This window comes from Hemitrygon akajei, unplaced genomic scaffold, assembly GCF_048418815.1.
Source record: "Hemitrygon akajei unplaced genomic scaffold, sHemAka1.3 Scf000058, whole genome shotgun sequence".
In the NCBI taxonomy this organism is placed as follows: Eukaryota; Metazoa; Chordata; class Chondrichthyes; order Myliobatiformes; family Dasyatidae; genus Hemitrygon; species Hemitrygon akajei.
Genome location: NW_027331944.1, coordinates 5,644,534 through 5,654,740, shown reverse-complemented (window position 1 = coordinate 5,654,740; position 10,207 = coordinate 5,644,534). Strand labels below are relative to the sequence as shown.

Genomic DNA, 10,207 nt, shown 5'->3' with positions numbered 1-10,207 from the left:
AGCATCTGTGGAGGGAAATGGACCGTCAACATGTCGGGCCGAGACCCTCCCTCTGGACTGAGAGTGACGGGAAATAGTCCGAGGAAAGAGGTGAGGGGTGGGGATGGGGCAAGAGCTGGGGAGTGAGAGGTGGATCCAGGTGAGGGGGGAGGTTGGCAGGTGGAAATAGTGACAGGGGTGGGAGGTGAGTGGTTGGGGCCACACGGGGCTGCAGAAGATGGAAATTAATTCCACAGAGAATGAACAAAGAGAGTATTTGTTATAGAGAGTGCGATGCAGATTCACCAGACTGATCCCTGGAGTGGTGGGGTCATCATATGAAGAAAGATCAAATGCGATAACCCTTTCATTTAGAGAATCGGGGACTCAGAGGTGAACACATTGAGATTCACAACATCATTACCGGCTGAACCAGGGATCCCAGTCTCTGAAAAAAGGAGTGGACGGTCCGGGACTGAGATGAGGGAAATGCCTCCACTCCGAGGGTGTTGAATGTCTGTAAATCCCCACCACAGAGTGCGGTGAAGACTCGGTGATCGTCCCCACGTAAAACAGAGGCCGGCAGATGTGTGGAGACGGAAGGGATGGAGGAAATGAGGATCGGGCAGAAACAAGTGGCCGAGATGGGAGAGCAGCCGCCATCTTGTGGATAGTTAGAGGGGCTGAATGGCCACCTCCTGCTGTTTCTCACTTGATGTTTCAGTGTTCCTGTCCAGTGAGGCAGGAGGAATGTGAATAGAAATTAGTGCTTATAAACATAGACTGATTTACATGAAACCTGCACAATTCTGTTCTGGATCTAAAATGTCAGTCGGATCGGAAAGGGATTCGAACCCGTAACAGTGACCCAGGGAGGTGGAGGGATGGGACGGGAATATACGGAGGGAAAATGTTAAACGTGTACCCGGTGTAAACATGGAATAATGTGGGAGATGCGGTGGGGAGGTCGGGCAGCGTGTGAGGGGCGAGGAGTGGAGTCACCGGGTCACGTGGAAGACCCTCCACCCGTCACGTGATCCCGTTTTACCGCGGATCCGCAGCATCTGCAGCACACACGAAATGCTGGCGGAACGCAGCAGGCCAGGCAGCATCTACAGGGAGAAGCTCTGTCGACGTTTCGGGCCGAGACCCTTCGTCAGGACTGACTGAAAGGAAAGATAGTAAGAGATTTGAAAGTACGAGGGGAGAGGGAAATGCGAAATGATAGGAGAAGACCAGAGGGGGTGGGGTGAAGCTAAGAGCTATAAGGTGATTGGCGAAAGGGATACAGAGCTGGAGAAGGGAAAGGATCATGGGATGGGAGGCCTCGGGAGAAAGAAAGAGGGAGGGGGGCACCAGAGGGAGATGGAGAACGGGTAGAGTGACGGGCAGAAACAGTGAAAAAAGGAGGAGGGTGGAAAATAAAAACTAAATATATCAGGGATGGGGTAAGAAGGGGAGGAGGGGCATTAACTGAAGTTAGAGAATTCAATGTTCATGCCATCAGGTTGGAGGCTACCCAGCCGGTATATGTTACTGTTCCTCCAACCTGAGTGTGGCTTCATCTTGACAGTAGAGGAGGCCATGGATAGACATATCATAATGGGAATGGGACGTGGAATTAAAATGTGTGGCCACTGGGAGATCCTGCTTTCCTTGGCAGACCGAGCATAGGTGTTCAGGGAAATGGTCTCCCAGTCTGCGTCGGGTCTCACCAAAGGCCACACCGGGAGCACCGGACGCAGTATACCACACCAGCCGACTCACAGGTGAAGTGTCGCCTCACCTGGAAGGACTTTCTGGGGCCCTGAATGGTGGTGAGGGAGGAAGTGTAAGGGCAGGTGTAGCACTTGTTCTGCTTACAAGGATAAGTGCCAGGAGGGAGATCGGTGGGGAGGGATGGGGGGACAAGGGAGTCGCATAGGGAGCGATCCCTGCGGAAAGCAGAAAGGGAATGTGGAGGGAAAGATGTGCTTGGTAGCGGGATCCCGTCGGAGGTGGCGGAAGTTACGGAGAATTATACGTTGGACCCGGAGTCTGGTGGGGTGGTAGGTGAGGACAAGGGGAACCCTATCCTGAGTCGGGTGGTGGGCAGATGGGGTGAGGGCAGATGTGCGGGAAATGGGAGAGATGCGTTTCAGAGCAGAGGTGATGGCAGATAGACATACTTTATTGACCCCGAGGGAAACTGGGTTTCGTTACAGACGCACCACCAAGAATAGTGAAGAAATATTGCAATATAAAACCATAAATAATCTAATAATAATAAGTTAATCATGCCAAGTGGAAATAAGTCCAGGGCCCGCCTATTGGCTCAGGGTGTCTGACACTCCGAAGGAGGAGTTGTAAAGTTTGATGGCCACAGGCAGGAATGACTTCCTATGACGCTCAGTGTTACATCTCGGTGGAATGAGTCTCTGGCTGAATGTAATCCTGTGCCTAACCAGTACAGTATGGAGTGGATGGGAGTCGTTGTGAAAGATGGCATGCAACTTGGACAGCATCCTCTTTTCCGACACCACCGTCAGAGCCCCTTTGTTTAAAAAAGGAAGACATCTCCTTCGTCCTGGAATGAAAAGCCTCATCCTGAGAGCAGATGCGGCGGAGATGGAGGAGTTGTGAGGGGACAGCATTTTTGCAAGAGACAGGGTGGGAAGAATAATAGTCCAGGTAGCTGTGAGAGTCTGTCGGCTTAGTAGATATCAGTAGATAAGCCGTCTCCAGAGATGGAGACAGAAAGATCAAGAAAGGGGAGGGAGGTGTCAGAAATGGACCAGGTAAATTTGAGGGCAGGGTGAAAGTTAATGAAGTCAAGGAGCTCAGCATGCGTGCAGGAGGCAGACCCAATGCAGTCATCGATGTAGCGAAGTAAAAGAGGGGGATGGATACCCGTATAGACTTGGAACATGGACTGTTCCACATAACCAACAAAAAGGCAGGCATAACTGGGACCCATGAGGGTGCCCATGGCTGCCCCCTTGGTTTGGAGGAAGTAGGAGGAGACAAAGGATAAATTATTGAGAGTAAGAACTAATTCCGCTAGACGGAAGAGAGTGGTTGTAGAGGGGAATTGTTTAGGACTGGAATCCAAAAAGAAGCGGAGAGCTTTGAAACCTTCCTGGTCGGGGGTGGAAGTATAGAGGGACTGGACGTCCATGGTGAAAATAAGGCGGTGGGGGCGAGGGAACTTAAAATCATTGAAAAAATTCAAAGCGTGAGAAGTGTCACGAACATAGGTGGGAAGGGATTGAACAAGGGGGGGATAAGACGGTATCAAGGTATGCAGAAACGAGTTCGGTGGGGCAGGAGCAATCTGAGACAATGGGTCTACCTGGACAGGCAGGTTCAAGGTATCAAGGTATGCAGAAATGAGTTCTGTCGGGCAGGAGCAATCTGAGACAATGGGTCTAACTGGACAGGCAGGTTCAAGGTATCAAGGTATGCAGAAATGAGTTCTGTGGGGCAGGAGCAATCTGAGACAATGGGTCTACCTGGACAGGCAGGTTCAAGGTATCAAGGTATGCAGAAATGAGTTCTGTGGGGCAGGAGCAACCTGAGACAATGGGTCTACCTGGACAGGCAGGTTAAAGGTATCAAGGTGTGCAGAAATGAGTTCTGTGGGGCAGGAGCAATCTGAGACGGTGGGTCCACCTGGACAGGCAGTTTCAAGGTATCAAGGTATGCAGAAATGAGTTCTGTGGGGCAGGAGCAATCTGAGACAATGGGTCCACCTCGACAGGCAGGTTCAAGGTATCAAGGTATGCAGAAATGAGTTCTGTGGGGCAGGAGCAATCTGAGACGGTGGGTCTACCTGGACAGGCGGGTTCAAGGTATCAAGGTATGCAGAAATGAGTTCTGTGGGGCAGGAGCAATCTGAGACAATGGGTCCACCTGGACAGGCAGTTTCAAGGTATCAAGGAATGCAGAAATGAGTTGGGTGGGGCAGGAGCAATCTGAGACAATGGGTCCTCCTGGACAGGCAGGTTCAAGGTATCAAGGTATGCAGAAATGAGTTGGGTGGGGCAGGAGCATTCTGAGACAATGGGTCCACCTGGACAGGCAGGTTCAAGGTATCAAGGTATGCAGAAATGAGTTGGGTGGGGCAGGACCAATCTGAGACAATGGGTCTACCTGGACAGGCAGGCTCAAGGTATCAAGGTATGCAGAAATGAGTTCTGTGGGGCAGGAGCAATCTGTGACGGTAGGTCCACCTGGACAGGCAGGTTCAAGGTATCAAGGTATGCAGAAATGAGTTATGTGGGGCAGGAGCAATTTGAGACAATGGGTCTACCTGGACAGGCAGGTTCAAGGTATCAAGGTATGCAGAAATGAGTTCTGTGGGGCAGGAGCAATCTGAGACAATGGGTCCACCTGGACAGGCAGGTTCCGAGGCCCCGCCCACTTACCTGGTGACGCGCTGGCGACATCGCGCATGTTCGGTGGAGCAGGAGCAGTCTGAGACAATGGGTCCACCTGGACAGGCAGGTTCCGAGGCCCCGCCCACTTACCTGGTGACGCGCTGGCAACATCGCGCATGCTCAGTCCGGGAAGGGCGGTGTTGTTTTTCGTTCTTTGTTGAAGCGGGACGGCGGTGGGATCGGGATCGGGATCGGGTCCTCACCCTCGCCCCTTGGGGCGGGGAGCCGGGGACGGATCATTCTCTGTGGGGCGACACCAAGAATTTCCTTTCGGTGAGTATTGACGCAGGTCCGGAGCGGGGAGGTCTGATGTTAGGCCATTAACTTTCCCGAACTGGAGAACTGGGGGTGGGGGTGGGGGAGGGAGAGAGAAACACAAGGTGATCGGTGAAACCTGAAGGGGGAGGGGATGAACTTTCCCGAACTGGCGGCCTCGCCTCGCTTCCTTCACAGAATCTGCCGGGGTCGGTCCGGGTTGTGAGACCTTCACACCGAACCGTCTGAGATGAGCCGCCGCTCAGCCCCTGTTGTTCTGGTCCTGTTAGCAGGATGAAGTAAAACATGTTTCTATCTTGTTACTGACAGAAAATTGTACAATTTGTGTTCCGTGTGTTATCTGAATGTACTTGCCTGTGATGCTGCCACAAGTCAGTGTTTCTCTGTCCCTGTACCTTCCCGTACTTGTGAACTTGGCAATAAATTCAACAGGACCTGAGAAATCTCAGTGAGATTTGATTAGTGATGATCATCTTGGCAGCTCGGTTGGTCGAATGTATGAGACAGTACACTGTTAAATGCAAAACCCTGAACAGTGTTGATGATCAGAGGGATTTTAGACTCCCTGAAAGAGACTGCACAGATTGATCGGGTGGTTAAGAAGGCAAATGGCGTGGTTGTCTTTATTAGTTGAAGCACTGAGTTCAAAAGTCGGGATTTTCTGTTGGAGCTTTATAAACCGGATGGGGGGTGGTTTGTTTTTTATCCCGTTCGTTGTTGAAGCGGATCGTCTGGGGGATCGGGAGTGGCAGGGAAAGGGTCCTCGCCCCCTCCCCCCCGGGGAGAAATCAGTTTCCCATCGGTGAGTACTGAGGCCAGTGTCGAGTCGGCAGCCCTGATGTTGGGCAGTGAGTCTCGTTAACTTCCCGAACTGTCGGCCATTTACTCATTTTCCAACTCTCTGGGCCCCTCTAAGACGGACACACTTCACTGATCTCTCCCTGCGAACCAGCAACCCAGGCGGTCAATCTTCACACAATTAAAATGGCGAATCAGCCTCAGGGCAAAGGGGCGCCTATTTAAAACAGAGATTCGGAGACATTTCTGTAGCCAGAGTGTGGTGAATGTGTGGAATTAGCAGAGGGAGCTGTGGGGGTATTTACTAGGTTCTTGAGTGGTTACGATGAGAAGGCTGAGGAGGGGGAAAAGGGTCACCCTGATTGAACGCCGGAGTAGACTCGATGGGCCAAACGGCCTAATTCTGCTCCTATGTCCTATGAAGCCGGTTTGTTGTCGGGGAGACGCGCCCACCGGTCACGGTATCCTGTATTCCGCTCTTATTCTGCCGCAGATCTGCAGGCTGCGGGTTTTTCCCGAGGCCCCGCCCCGGCTCTGTCGATGTGAGCATCGCATCGCGCATGCTCACAGTCCGCAGAATGCAGTGATTTTTGGCCGGCGGAGTCCAAGTGACCATTTTGTGCTGACGTGGATTTGTTGGAGAAATCTAATATTGGCCAATGAGTCCCGTTAACTCCCCGAACTGTCGACTTCGCCTCGCTTCCTGGAACTTCTCAAAAACGCTTTCACTTCAGATAAGCCACTTTTAATCCTGGTGATACGTATCTTCTCCCTAATCGGGGTGGGTGAGAAAGGAGAATGCCCCAGGTTGTGGGGATCTTTCATTTTACCGAGGGAGTGGGAAGTCCAGAAGGAGTTCACGTAGGGGAGACTGGTTTCTGTGATGAGCTGATCTGTGTCTGTAACTCTGCAGTTCCTTGCAGCCATGGGCAAAGCAGTCGCCGTACCAATGCGTGGAGTATCCGGATGGGAAACTTTTTATGATGCATTGATAAAATTTGCTGATGGGCAAAGTGTATATTCCAAAGTTCTTATGGTTTGTTCTAGCTTTGTTATTTTCAGATCTTTTATACAGTAGTATTGTGGTGAGCATTTGGTCCATAACGACAGATGAGGCAGCTCATTAAACTCAATAACAGTTTTATCGTGATAAACACAAAATAGACCGGCCAGCACGACCCAACCAGTCTCATACAGACGGGAGGTGACCATCATACACCCTGGTTACAGTTAGTGTGACCCAGAAATACACAAGCAAGTAACTGTATAATCCAAGCTAAAAGGTAACAATAAATGAACTGGAACATCCCATCCTAATCCCACAAAAGCATTTTAACACAAGAACAATAAACAGTGCTGCTCATTAGAAATGCAGGGGGCGGGCTGTTGACCAACCCCTCCTCCTGAGGACCATCAGTGATCGTCCTTGATCCCTTCTCCCAGCTGATTCCATCTGCTCATTCCCCACCCATCTTGTTCAACCTCTGTCCAGCCTGTATCCCACCACCTCAATGATATATATCAACATCTTGTTCAACCTCTGTCCAGCCTGTATCCCACCACCTCAATGATATATATCAACATCTTGTTCAACCTCTGTCCAGCCTGTATCCCACCACCTCAATGATATATATCAACATCTTGTTCAACCTCTGTCCAGCCTGTATCCCACCACCTCAATGATATATATCAACCATCTTGTTCAACCTCTGTCCAGTCTGTATCCCACCACCTCAATGATATATATCAACCAATCAACCATCTTGTTCAACCTCTGTCCAGTCTGTATCCCACCACCTCAATGATATATATCAACCATCTTGTTCAACCTCTGTCCAGTCTGTATCCCACCACCTCAATGATATATATCAACATCTTGTTCAATCTCTGTCCAGTCTGTATCCCACCACCTCAATGATATATGTCAACCATCTTGTTCAATCTCTGTCCAGTCTGTATCCCACCACCTCAATGATATATATCAACCATCTTGTTCAATCTCTGTCCAGTCTGTATCCCATCATCTCAATGATATATATCAACATCTTGTTCAATCTCTGTCCAGTCTGTATCCCACCACCTCAATGATATATGTCAACCATCTTGTTCAATCTCTGTCCAGTCTGTATCCCACCACCTCAATGATATATATCAACCATCTTGTTCAACCTCTGTCCAGTCTGTATCCTATCATCTCAATGATCTATATCAACCATCTCGTTCAACCTCCATCCAGTCTGTGCTGCCTGGGGTGATGGTAGTGGCAGATACATTGGAACTTTTAAGAGATATTTAGATCAGCACTTGAATGTGAGGAAAATGGAAGGATATGGACATTGTTCTGGCAGATGGGATTAGTTTAGTTGGCCATTTCATTAATTGAATAGACTGAGCACTGTGCTGTACTGTTCTATGTTCTGTGTCTCTTGTTGAGAGGTTTTGGGGTAATGGAGGCAAAAGGAGTGAGTGGGAACAACAGGTCACTGGAGTCCAGTGTGGGAAATGTGAGATCACCCACTTCTGTAGGAGAAACTGAAATCCTGAGTGTGTTAAAATGGAGAGTTTAAGTGCAGTGGGTAGAGAGGGAGGTGAAAGGTACATTGTATTTATTGTAAGAGTTATTGGGTGTAAGAGTGAAATGACATTAACAATTACTTGCGTTTTGTTGAGATTGTACCTGGAATATGGTGTAAAATCCCGCTCCCCATACTGACATGGGTTATATAGACCTGCTGTTGAAGAAAGGCTTAAAAAAATAAACCAGCAAACTATAGACCAGTGCTTCTGACATCAGTATTAGAAGCACTGCATATATAAGTATTTGAAAAGACAAGACTGACTTGGAACAGTCAGCATGACTTTGTTTACTCCTGACAACAAACACAATTTTTTTTTTGATGAGGTTATGGGGTATGTTACCAGGAAAGTAGATAAAGGCAATGAAGTGTATGTTGTTCACATGGTCTTTTGCAAGCATTTAACAATCCTGCATGGGAGGTTGGTCAAGAAAATTCATTTGCATCACGTTGAACGTAAGGAAGTAAATTGGAGTAGACAATGGCATTTTGGGAGAAGGTGGACGGTGATGGTAGATGATTGTCTCCATTAGAAGGTGGACTGTGATGGTAGATGATTGTCTCCATCAGAAGGTGGACTGTGATGGTAGATGATTGTCTCCATTAGAAGGTGGACTGTGATGGTAGATGATTGTCTCCATTAGAAGGTGGACTGTGATGGTAGATGATTGTCTCCATTAGAAGGTGGACTGTGATGGTAGATGATTGTCTCCATCAGAAGGTGGACTGTGATGGTAGATGATTGTCTCCATCAGAAGGTGGACTGTGATGGTAGATGATTGTCTCCATCAGAAGGTGGACTGTGATGGTAGATGATTGTCTCCATCAGAAGGTGGACTGTGATGATAGATGATTGTCTCCATTAGAAGGTGGACTGTGATGGTAGATGATTGTCTCCATTAGAAGGTGGACTGTGATGGTAGATGATTGTCTCCATCAGAAGGTGGACTGTGATGATAGATGATTGTCTCCATTAGAAGGTGGACTGTGATGGTAGATGATTGTCTCCATTAGAAGGTGGACTGTGATGGTAGATGATTGTCTCCATCAGAAGGTGGACTGTGATGGTAGATGATTGTCTCCATCAGAAGGTGGACTGTGATGGTAGATGATTGTCTCAGAAGGTGGACTGTGATGGTAGATGATTGTCTCCATTAGAAGGTGGACTGTGATGGTAGATGATTGTCTCCATTAGAAGGTGGACTGTGATGGTAGATGATTGTCTCGATCAGAAGGTGGACTGTGATGATAGATGATTGTCTCCATTAGAAGGTGGACTGTGATGGTAGATGATTGTCTCCATTAGAAGGTGGACTGTGATGGTAGATGATTGTCTCCATTAGAAGGTGGACTGTGATGGTAGATGATTGTCTCCATTAGAAGGTGGACTGTGATGGTAGATGATTGTCTCCATCAGAAGGTGGACTGTGATGGTAGATGATTGTCTCCATCAGAAGGTGGACTGTGATGGTAGATGATTGTCTCCATCAGAAGGTGGACTGTGATGATACATGATTGTCTCCATTAGAAGGTGGACTGTGATGGTAGATGATTGTCTCCATTAGAAGGTGGACTGTGATGGTAGATGATTGTCTCCATCAGAAGGTGGACTGTGATGGTAGATGATTGTCTCCATCAGAAGGTGGACTGTGATGGTAGATGATTGTCTCCATCAGAAGGTGGACTGTGATGATACATGATTGTCTCCATTAGAAGGTGGACTGTGATGGTAGATGATTGTCTCCATTAGAATGTGGACTGTGATGGTAGATGATTGTCTCCATCAGAAGGTGGACTGTGATGATAGATGATTGTCTCCATCAGAAGGTGGACTGTGATGGTAGATGATTGTCTCCATTAGAAGGTGGACTGTGATGGTAGATGATTGTCTCCATCAGAAGGTGGACTGTGATGGTAGATGATTGTCTCCATCAGAAGGTGGACTGTGATGGTAGATGATTGTCTCAGAAGGTGGACTGTGATGGTAGATGATTGTCTCCATTAGAAGGTGGACTGTGATGGTAGATGATTGTCTCCATCAGAAGGTGGACTGTGATGGTAGATGATTGTCTCAGAAGGTGGACTGTGATGGTGGATGATTGTCTTCATTAGCAGGTGGACTGTGATGGTAGATGATTGTCTCCATTAGAAGGTGGACTG

The 10,207-nt window shown here is 48.5% G+C and overlaps 1 protein-coding gene across 1 annotated transcript in view; it reads left to right on the top strand.

Moving 5' to 3' along the window:
• The first annotated feature begins 4,558 nt into the window (after window positions 1–4,558).
• Window positions 4,559–10,207, top strand: part of LOC140721627 (NACHT, LRR and PYD domains-containing protein 3-like) — a 48,864-nt gene continuing 43,215 nt past the window's right edge. The window contains exon 1 of the mRNA XM_073036439.1: window positions 4,559–4,670. The gene's annotated coding sequence lies outside the window, so the exon portion shown is untranslated. The remainder of the gene's footprint in view (window positions 4,671–10,207) is intronic.